At 31.2% G+C, this 8614-nt stretch overlaps 1 protein-coding gene across 5 annotated transcripts in view; it reads right to left on the reverse strand.

Annotated features, from left to right (window-relative positions):
• The window catches only part of Cad89D (cadherin 89D), a 46614-nt gene extending 39928 nt beyond the window's left edge, over positions 1–6686 (reverse strand). For 3 of the 5 annotated variants that reach the window (XM_089695091.1, XM_089695090.1, XM_089695088.1), the window contains exon 1: positions 6528–6685. The gene's annotated coding sequence lies outside the window, so the exon portion shown is untranslated. Of the gene's footprint in view, positions 1–6523 lie in introns of all 5 variants that reach the window. The other 2 variants (XM_089695089.1, XM_089695092.1) reach the window with 2 other exon arrangements.
• Positions 6687–8614: the final 1928 nt, after the last annotated feature.

Raw genomic sequence — 8614 nt, forward strand, 5'->3', positions numbered from 1 at the left:
GCCAGAGATTAAAAAAAAATAACAATGAGAACTTTGTATTTTTTTTCTATCGAGAAAATATCATGGAATCATGTTTCTAAAACGGTAGACGTATTGTGTTACTATTGAACTTTCTTGTCAAGAATTTTCATCACGACAACTTTAATAATATAAAAATTACGAAGGTTTAAAAAGGGCCGTAAATGTTAGAAAAATTAATTCATCACCTTAATCCTGTTTTTATATTTTTATTTAATTTTTATAGCAAACTTTTTATCCAGAAATGTATTTTATTTGCCATTTAATACGTAGTAAAGTAATGCAGTAAGATATGCCAAAGTATGTGATATGCTATTGTATGTTATTCGCGATCTTAGATGTCTAAAGTGTTCAAATATGCGCTTGGAAAAGCAACTCGAATAAAATAATATTAATTGAAGTGTGAGTTTTGATACAAAAAATGAATAATAAAATATACGTCTTGTTCAAATGCAAAATACGAAAAATGGTGTTGAGTTTGAACTTGCCATTGAGTTTGAGTTCATGTTTACCATCTGAGCGGTATAATCAGAATAGCAGTACATATATCGCGTGACTTCTGCCATTAATTGGATCTATTTTAGCTGGCAGTTTACCGGTACATGTCACTTTATGGTATGTCAGGCATCTTCAGTTATCCGACTGCGAAGAAGGGTTCTGTTTTTAAAGTATTTTTAATATTACTTATGTTTATTTGTTTGGCACGTGCTGTCACTTTAACGATTGGATTTAAATTCGAGATGTGATTAAACTGTTTTATTATAATGATATCCCATACCTACACGTTAATTTGCGTATTTTTAAGATGATTTTTTTTTCGCCAATATCAAGAAAGGTATCAAAACAAAGGATTTTTTAAATGTTTCTTTATTATTGGTTTAAATAATATTCCAACTTGTTCATTTTCAATGTACAAAAGTGTAAGTTTTTTTATACCTTTTTTATCATTTTTTTCTCAATATTATTTGACGAGTGAAGTCAAGCGCACAAGCTAGTGTATATAAATTATTGAGTATTCAATGGAGTATAACAGATGGAGGTTTAACGGCACTTAATAGTGGTCTCACTGGAAGAAGCGTTAGCTAAGACCCTGCAGTAACTATTATATTCTATTTATTTTCCTAACATTTATGTAATATTATAAAAAATAAAAATTACAATTAATTCTTAACATTATACTTAATACAAGTACATATTTCAATTAGAATTTTTTTATGTGGTTAATGTATCTTAATTTTTTTAAATACTACTGCAAGTTATAAGAAATACAAATAGGACTGATTATGGAAAGAAGTAAGTTTGTTACTTTATCACGCAAAAATTAATCGAATCTATAAAAAAATCGGTACAGAGATAGATTACAGACTGGTCTTATGATAATTAAAGCCAAGCTGATAGTATACTAGCACAGATCAAATGCTTGGACGAATGAATCAGGTAAAATTATAAACTTCAAACACTGGCCTTATCACAAGATTCCATCACGTATAGACAAACAGTTACTTTTTCAAAATCTAAATATAACAGACGTAGCGGGAGGCCAATGAACACAATTAATTATGATTATTTAATAATGGCTGGCGGAAATAATGCTATTATGTGGATGCGATTGTTTTAAAGTGTAGCTTTTATGGGAATTCTTGGTAAAGCATTACGATTGAGAGACTAGGTTTTATTTGAGTGAGAGGTTAGATTTTGAATTTAATTTCATATTAGTAACGAGGACTAAATACAAATACGTTATATTATTTGTAACAGTGCTTCCACTTAAGAAAAATTATCTGACTCAAAATTAGTATCGTAGCTTGAAATAATTATGAAAAAAAAATCAAAACACTGATATGCAGACATGCATTGATCTTAGATACATATTTATAATTAGTAAATCGTCACACAAATTTTAATCCAATGCATACCATCAGGATAATAAATAAATCGTTGTTTAACGTTTTTTACAACACAGAGGATAGAGCGGATATTTTTCAGAGGTAGAGCCTCTACAATATGTGTTTCCAGCTTTTAAGGTGCAATGAATAAAGAAAGGAATGAACTGGATAGGGTGAGGAAAAGGATATGAGCCTTTCATGTTTTCTAAAAGTATACCTACCTATTACCTATATTGATGGACGCAGGTGAATAATATTATTATATGTATAAAATTATCATTTAACATAACTTTTTTTTTTTTTTTATTAAAGATAGCCAGGCATTTGACTGCATCCTACCTGATGGTAAGTAATGATGCAGTCTATGAATGATCATGTCTGCCTAGTCTCTATTCACTTTTACCCTGAACATATCTGGATTATAAGTTTCTGGAAAGACAGACGCGGGCAAGGCGTTCCAGTCCCTCGCTGTTCGGTTTATAAAAGAGTTCTGAAACCGTTTTGTGCGCAAAAAAGGTACATCAACTACGAAGGGATGGAAGCCAAGCGCGCGTCGAGATGTTCTGTGGTGGAAAGGGGAGGGTGGAATTAGATTATGCAGCTCCGTTGCACATTCCCCGAAGTGCAAGCGGTAAAAAACTGATAGGCAAGCGACTTTACGTCTATGTTCAAGACTAAGCAGTCTACTCTTGGTCAGATTCTGGTCATCTATAATCCTTACAGCAAGTCTCTCAATCGAATCCAATGCTCCTAGATTTTTACAGCTGCCATGAGCTTACCTACTTAACCGAATCTGAAGATGTTTTTGAATAGTACCTACCTAATGATTTATACCCTACCGCTTCAACTAACACATAATTTAAAATTATAATTAACTAGCTTTCCGCCCGCGGCTTCGCCCGCGTTTTCAAAGAAAAACCCGTTCCCGTAGGATTTCCGGGATAAAACCTATCCTATGTCCTTTCTCGGGAATCAAAATATCTCCATACCAAATTTCATGCAAATTGGTTCAGTAGTTTAGGCGTGATTGAGTAACAGACAGACAGACAGACAGAGTTACTTTCGCATTTATAATATTAGTATGGATTTTAGCACATTGAAACAAGCGAAGTCGCGGGAAGATAGCTTATAATAAAATGTCTAATTTCCGTAGGTACATAGCTACATAAATACATATATAAATAAGTATAAAATTGAGTAATAACGGTATGCGATGCAATTAACAACCAGTGACCCAAGGCTTTTAAATTATATTTCTATTATATGACACTCATTGCTTACTGTTCTTACTTAATTTTTAGGTCTATTGCTTAAAGCGTATTTAAAACACTGCCTATAAATTCTTATGATTATGCAAAAATTAATTTTCCAAGAGGATTGAATAGTTCAAGTTCGTAATAATACAATAAGTAAATATTTTTTGAATTTAAAAGACATTATTTTTTTCTGGTTGCGGGTAATTTTTGCAATTGTGTATGACGGAAGAAGGGCCCAAAGGCAATTTTTAAAAAGAGTGACGTCAGCAATTCTGACGTCACCATCATCAGAGCAGGAGCTCATACTCGAAGTAGAACGCCTGTAGGTATTTTTACTGCCCTTTTAATCCATGTCGTAATTAAAGAGACACCTCCGAACGCTCCGACGGCCGGCGCGTGAATGTTGCCACTCGAATTTTTACTATGAATTTTTATCAGTTTTAACAAACATTAATTATTTCGTTAATTTAATTATTTCATTAGTGGTTGATTAATGAATCAACCACTTATTTAAAAAGATCAAAGTAAACTTTAGCTAGTTATAATTATTTAGTTGTTTGAGGGTAGTCGTATAAAGTCTTGGCGCCGACATGTATAAGTTAATTTATTTCGCAAATGTTTCTGTACAAAAAAACTTTAATGTTACCATAACTGATATTGCACGATCAAGTTAACAAAAAACATTAAACTTTATGACTCCAAAATTCTATCAATTATGGAAAGATAAAATTACTTTCACCAGTGGTTATTGCTTTGAAAGTAAATTTCAAATTAATTTAGATTAAATTCGACTTATGTAACAAATCTATAATTCTCTCAATTTAGCGATATTTTTAAATCGCCTTTTTAACAGTTTTTTTTTTCAAAAAGGAAACCAAAAATCGCTACATTAACTCGACTACTCCTAAAAATACTTGCATAATTCTTCTCTATGATAATGGCACGTTTTACTTCTAACTTTAAAAATATAATCCGTCCCTATGTATGCTTCATCACTACATAGTATAAAACAAAGTCGATTCCCCTGTCCCTATGTCCCTATGTCCCTTTGTACGCTTAAATCTTTGAAACTACGCATCGGATTTTGATGCGGTTTTTTTTAATAGATAGAGTGATTCAAGAGGAAGGTTTATATGTATAATAACATACATTAAATAGTGGAGAAGTACTGTTATTTTTGAGGTTTCTAATGTGATGTCGTAAAAAATTACATTTTTTCCGCTTACATTGCAAACGCAGGCTGAACCCTACGAGTTTTATCAAAATAATGTACTAAGTATTATACACATTGAAAAGGTCTACAGAAAAGTCCGCGATGGTATATGTCTATCTCTTATGGATAACCCACAATAACTTTTTTTTGTCATTTACTTTTTACGACAAATAATGGCTAATTTTCGATGCGATTTTAACCAATACAGCATTAATCCTTAACCAATTAAATACCTTGAATACATTGTTCAATTAATATAGATCTATATGGCCTTTTACACCGTATGATTTAAGTGAATATTTTCGAAGATATTACAGATTTAAAAATTGCGGGACGTAGCGTTTGCGGTACCGGCCGGCCGCCCGGCTATTTTATACTCGTGCGAAGCCGGAGCGGGCCGCTAATCGCTATGTTTTTATATAAAACGTTCACAGTTTTTGTGTAAAAATTTAGTATCAGCATTGCACCCGTGCGAAGCCGGGGCGGGTCGCTAGTAAATCTATAAACTACACAACTTATTTTGATGCGGTTTTTTTCAAAGAAATATTGATTCTCGCGGAAGGTTTTTTGTATATAATTATTAAGTTTAAGATTGATTTAAGATAAAGCGAGCAAAGCCGCGGTCGGACAGCTTGTTTTATATCATTTTAACAAGCCGAGTGTTATATTTTTGTTCAAAGTAATGAACATGTTCCGTTTCAAAATATATATTAGAGTAATAAAGCAATGAATAGTAATTAATATAATATATAATTTTATGTGCAACGGTAGTCGTTGTCAATTAGTTTTTAGGGTTCTGTAACCAAAACATAAATGATTTGTATCGGATAATATCATTTTGCACGTTATATTTTTTTACGAGTCAAACTTAAATTTTATACAAAAGCTATTAACATTTTTTTTAATATGCACTACATATAGGTACTGTAAAGTCTCAATTGTGATATATTATATGATAGGTAACTCAAAGGTGACTGACTGACTCTATCAACGCACAGTCCGAACCACTGGACGGATCGGGCTGAAATTTGGTATACAATTCTACCCCCTAAGGCACAAAATCGGGGATGAAAGTTTGTACCATGAAAATTTTCATTTTCCACGCAGGCCAAGCTGCGGGCAACTTCTAGTTATCTAATAAAACATTGTGTATTTAATTACTTAAGGTTTTCTATGTAGGTACATGCGACACACACTTGGCAGGTTTTATTTAATCATATCGTACCAAAATATTCAGTTCATATTAAATGAACATCTAAATAAAAAGATAATTACTATTCACACGTTTTTTCTATTATGTAATAAAAAGTGTTCATTCTAGTTTTTATATAATTAATTAAGAATTCTTGACCATTTATCATACTTATATAATTTTGTAGGTATATCTTAAGTATGTACGTTACGATTAGATAAACTTTATATGATATTGCAATTTCATTCATACCGTAAGCTTTTGATATAATTCATAATACCTACCTACCTACATAAAACTCGAAAAAAATATTAATTAACAAGGTAAATGATATACTCTTATGTAGAAATTGTGTGTTCAAGTGTGCGTGTTAAAACAGGTACTTTGTATTCATGTATACAGAAAATTATATTTATATTGTACTTTTTATGATTTTCATTTTGTTTTTGATTCTAAACTTAGGTAATAAATAGTTAATAACCAAAATAATTTGGGTATATTTAAAAAGTAGGTCGTTTTAAACTGTGAACGGAAAAAAATATTTGTATTAGCATATTTTAAAATAGTTATGTAGTTTATGAATAAAATTATGTACCTATTTGTGGATGTATTTTTTATTTTAAATCTTTATTTTAAAACGAGAGTGAAAAATAAAATTAGACAGAATAATATATTATAAACTTATTTTACCATTCATTCAAGTAAAAGTATGTTATATATCTAGAGTAAATTTCATTTTAGTGTATTTTGATTTTTATAAATAAAATGATATTCTAAATTACATTGCTTTTAAATTCATAATAAAATCAAGTACCTTATAGAACTTTCTTCACTTTAAAGTGCACATTTAATATTTTTATTTTACAATTTAAGCGCTTAATAAAAATATAAAAATTACCAATGAACATATTTTCTATTAAAAATGTTTACTAAATTATTTTCTACAATAAAAAAGAACTCACCATCAACGAGAAAAAAATCCAAAAAATGCAACAAAAAAATCACTCAATTTGACATGAATTCTAAACGTCAGAAAGCGTCAAATCCGTTGCGCGCGCGCAGCTGTCACCCGTGCGCTACCCGACCACAACTAGCGACTGGGCTCACTCAACGCACTTCCTACCATAGCCCGCTTGCACATTAGAAATGCGCTTTTTTAACGGATTTAAAGCACGGTTTATTTTTGGTTGGAGGAAAATTTAAATAAAATACGGGAGTGTTTACTACGTGTTCTTACGAATTCTATAATTAGATTTCTTCTTATTATATTGTATGGTATTACTTATTTTGCACCTACAATTTTACTGAGCAAGTTTGAATCAAAATAAATATAATTTATTAAAACAATAAGTATATTATTGTTCCTTTAAAAAAATTTGGCTTGCAATACTATTTATCTACACAATTGCAACAAATATTTATTTTATATCAGGTGTTACTATTAGCCCGATCAAAAATCGAAGACACTTCACAAATCACAGCACTGCCTTTTACCACAAAACTTAGTTTAAAAGCAAGCCATTAAATAAAAATTATAATAACTAACGGTTATCAATTAAGAAGAAATGGAAAGTGAGCGCGTTTGTTATGAAAATCTTGTTTCCATTAAACTGCTCTCGCCAACCCGTGCTTTATGATATTATTATTATTTTTAATTACCATTATTTCAAATTGTTATTGAATAGATAAAATAAAAGGAAAGTAATTTATTACTGACATATCAACGTAAGTTCAAACCAAGGTTCAAACTGACTGAGATTTAGAGACATGAAATTTTGATGATACTTTTTTTTATAAATTTAATAGCAATCCGCGCGCGGCCGCTTTGTAGAAAATTTGACGAAGTATATACTAAAACCTTCCTCTTGAAGGACTCCATCTATTTAAAAACCGCTTCAAAATCCGTTGCGTAATTTTGAAGATTTAAGCATACATATAGAGACGATCAGACAGCGACAGCTACTTTGTACTATTTGGTGCTAATGTAAAGGTATGGTTATTGGATATATTATACTAATGGATTTTAGACCGCTCTAAACGATTAAATAATGAAATAAAGTTTGTATACAATTCTGTGATATTGAATAGAAACGCGAATGAACGAATATAAATTAAAAGTAGAGTCAAAGAATGAACTTGAAAAAAAAAAACGTCCCAAAGGTTGTATATCCCTAATAGAAAGTATTAAAGCAGTTTCTTTATCCACCTGTGTTTAATACAAAGACACGAATTTGTAGGTACTATGTTTGTCACCTGAACAATGTCACGACAGTGCTCTACTAAATTCGATTGCACGATTGATAAATAGGGCAATGTTCTGGTACCGGAATACCATGGTATATTCATTAATTCACTTTCATAGTACTAATCTTACTTCCTCAATACGAAAGTTTTCGAGGTTGGATGTTTGTCACTCTTTCAGGCGATAACTTCTGATCGTAGGTGGATTAAAAAGCAGGAAAAAAAATTAGTCAGCAGTATGCAGGCCGCTAGTGATCGTTCGTTCTGGAAGACTTTGGGGGAGGCCTATGTCCAACAGTGGACGTCCAATGGCTGACGACGACGATGACGACAATATAAGCTAAGTTGCCATAAATAATGCGAGTTGACTGTCCTTTCACTAGAAGAAATAAATATTTCGAGCGACAAATATCCTGCTTTGAAACACACCTCCGAACATACTAATTGTTTACAGTCAATTCTAAACTGCTAAACGGAAATAAAATAAATCATATCCTACATAAGTATGCCTTACAAATGTTACGTATACCTACTTCACAAGGCATATACCCGCTTTCTTTTACATACCAATTGTAATGTCTAAATCACTGAATATAATTGACAGACCAATAGCAAATCTTAACTTTCAAACCATAATATAATACTTTGAACGCAGATTGAACGCTCTAACAATAGAAAAAACTTATTTGAATATTGCATAATCGTGTTACTGTTTTCTTAATATTATGTTGTACAAGCCCGTGTTTAAAGTTTTTAATGAGCGTAGGTAATAAATTAATATTTTTTTGAGCTTCGCATTCATTTCCTT

The sequence above is a fragment of the Colias philodice genome, chromosome 5 (assembly GCF_061535455.1).
Source record: "Colias philodice isolate Cphi_HAF_F1 chromosome 5, ilColPhil1 Martin Lab GWU primary, whole genome shotgun sequence".
Lineage (NCBI taxonomy): Eukaryota > Metazoa > Arthropoda > Insecta > Lepidoptera > Pieridae > Colias > Colias philodice.